This window comes from Suncus etruscus, chromosome 1, assembly GCF_024139225.1.
Source record: "Suncus etruscus isolate mSunEtr1 chromosome 1, mSunEtr1.pri.cur, whole genome shotgun sequence".
Classification (NCBI taxonomy): domain Eukaryota; kingdom Metazoa; phylum Chordata; class Mammalia; order Eulipotyphla; family Soricidae; genus Suncus; species Suncus etruscus.
Window position 1 is genome coordinate 171,382,598 of NC_064848.1, and position 2,669 is coordinate 171,385,266.

Here is a 2,669-nt window from a genome sequence, read left to right on the forward strand (position 1 = left end):
ACACACACACACACACACACACCCCAAGATTTGAGGTAACCTACAAGAAAACAAATGTACAACAGGATGAAATTATATTCAAATGACAAAAGTAATTGAGGCCAAGGAAATGCATGTAGAGATCTGAGCATCAGTATTGTCCACTGAGTACTTCTGTATGCAGGACACGAATTGGTGATTTCAATTTCTCAGGGGGCATGGGAAGACGAGTCCCCTTCCAATTCTAGAGATTTTTTATTTAAAAAGAGAAAGAAGGAGAGAAAATTCTATGTCCTGCACAAAGCAGAATGCCCTCTACTTCATTCGTTCACTCAACCGTTGACTCAGAATCCTTCTTGAGCTCTTGCAGAAGACTGCTGACCAGCACTGGGAAGACAGCCAGCGGGCACAACCGCAGCCACCACTGACCTCTCTCTCTCTCTACTCTGGCTCCTGACAATGAATGAGTTCTCCCAGGGCTGCTTCTCACACTGGTTTTTGCAAGGACCCTGCAGGACACAGATTCAGTTGCTGGAATTTCACCTGCCAGAGCACCTCATGGAAATGTGCCCTGGTGATCCTTGAACACAGAGCCAGTGGTAAACCCAGTGTGAGCCAAACACTGAAAAAAAAAACAAACCCTGAGCATTGTGTCCTCCTGGATCCCTTCAAAGCCACCTTCAAAGCCTGGTGCCCAGACCCACTCTCATGTATACCAAGATGGGACTACATTCTATGAAGCCAAATGTCCTCCACACCTTCTCAATTCAAAAACTAGCCTCTGAGCATCACTGGGTATGACCCAAAAACAAAAACAGAGAGGGAGGCTCAGAGCAGGGCTAGGGGTCTGAGTAGACCCCCCTGAGATCTAAAACCTTCTCCTGCAAGCCTACAGACCTCTCACTGGTGCTGCCCATGCAATCTGGGAAATAGGGTCCCTAATCCTCCTGGACAAAGGTGCAGAGAAAAATGAACCAGGCCAGTGGGCTGTCCCCAGGTCAACAGACAGAGCACTCAGCCCTGGAGATGGCATAGCAGTATAGTCAGACAGTCCCCTGCCCTCCATGACTCAGATTTCTCATCTGCAGCATAGGGAACCCTGCCTTGGTGGTCCCTGATCCATGCCCACTCCTCTAGTCATCTCATTTGAATTAAATGGGCTGGCCCAACTCTGGTCCCTACAGACCATGCCACCATCCCTATGGTCTGGGGTTCAACACTAAGTTCCTTGAACCTTTCCCTCTAATGTATGTGGGGAATTTGGGGTGCAGAAACTATGTTTTATTTATTTTTCCCCCTTTTTTAAATATGGAACACTTCACGAATTTTCATGTCATCCTTGTGCAGAGGCCATGCTAATCTTCTCTGTATCCTTCCAATTTAATATATGTGCTGCCAAAACGAGCACTGTTTTCTTTTTAGGGCCTAATATAATAACAGGAGAAAACATCTATGTAGCACTTCCTCTGAGCTTGGCTCAAACCTGTAAGTTAGTTCTTATTACTATTATCCCTATTTTTTTTGTTGTTGTTTTTGGGCCACACCCGGTGACACTCAGGGGTTACTCCTGGCTATTAACTCAGAAATTGCTTCTGGCTTGAGGAACCATATGGGATGCCGGGAGATCAAATTGCAGTCCGTCCTAGGTTAGGGCGTGCAAGGCAAACACCTTACCACTTGTGCTATTGCTCCAGCCCTTATTATCCCTATTTTATATCAGAGAAAACTAAGGCACAGAGAAATGTTGGGAACTATATCTGGAACAGAAAAGCAGTGAGTGAGTGAGTGAGTGAGTGAGTGAGTAAATATATATATACATATATATGTGTGTGTGTGTGTGTGTGTGTGAGTGTGTGTGTGGTTTAGGGACCACACTTGGTGGAGTTCAGAAGCTACTCCTAGTTCAGAACTCAACATTCACTTCTAGTGGTGTTCAAGGGGCCATGAGGTGCCAAGGATTGAACCCAAACCTCCTGCATGCAAAGCTCTCCAGCCTGTTGCACTATCTCTCTGACCCCACATATCTGTTTTAGTTAGGCAGATAGAAGAGTAGATATGTGAGAGATAATGAATGGAGTGGAGGATGGATGGGTGGTTGGTGGATGGGTAGATGGATCAATGCATGAAAGGGCAGATGGATGGGGTAGAAAGTTAAGGAGATGGATTAGTGATGAGTATGTGTGGGGGTGAGTGGGTGAGGTAGGTACATGATGAAGAATGAGTGACAGGTGGGAAGGAGAATTGATTAGAGGGTGGAGACATGGATGAATGAGTGAGTGGGTGGGTGGGTGGAAGGATGGATGGGAGGGTGGTTGGTGAGTAGGTTGATGGCCGATCTGTGTGAGTGAATAGATGAATGGAAATGTAGAGGGACACATGAGTGGCAAAGGTTACAGTGAGTGGCTCAGAAAACGCTTATGTTTTTAAGCTCTGAGAGTAGAGAAATAAATTTGCAACCATTTAACAAGGGTGAAGACTTTTAGCAGTAGCCTATGAAGACTTTACCCCCTAACACTGAGATGGGGGATTACCCCATGTGAAATCCTTGAATAATTCTCACAACTGCCGATTTCTCTATCTCTCCCCTTTGACACTGCCCCCAGGAAGCCTTCTATGAGTATAGGTGAGAGATTGGCAAAGGCAGCAGGTAGGCGGGCACATGGTTCCCTCATTGCGGTAACCTTCCTCCC

General features: G+C 46.2%; 1 non-coding gene across 1 annotated transcript; it reads right to left on the minus strand.

The window, feature by feature from the left end:
- Window positions 1–1,281: 1,281 nt before the first annotated feature.
- LOC126026612 (U6 spliceosomal RNA) lies at window positions 1,282–1,387 on the minus strand. The gene has a single exon (XR_007501841.1). It is a non-coding gene; the product is annotated as a U6 spliceosomal RNA (small nuclear RNA).
- Between the last annotated feature and the right edge of the window lie 1,282 nt (window positions 1,388–2,669).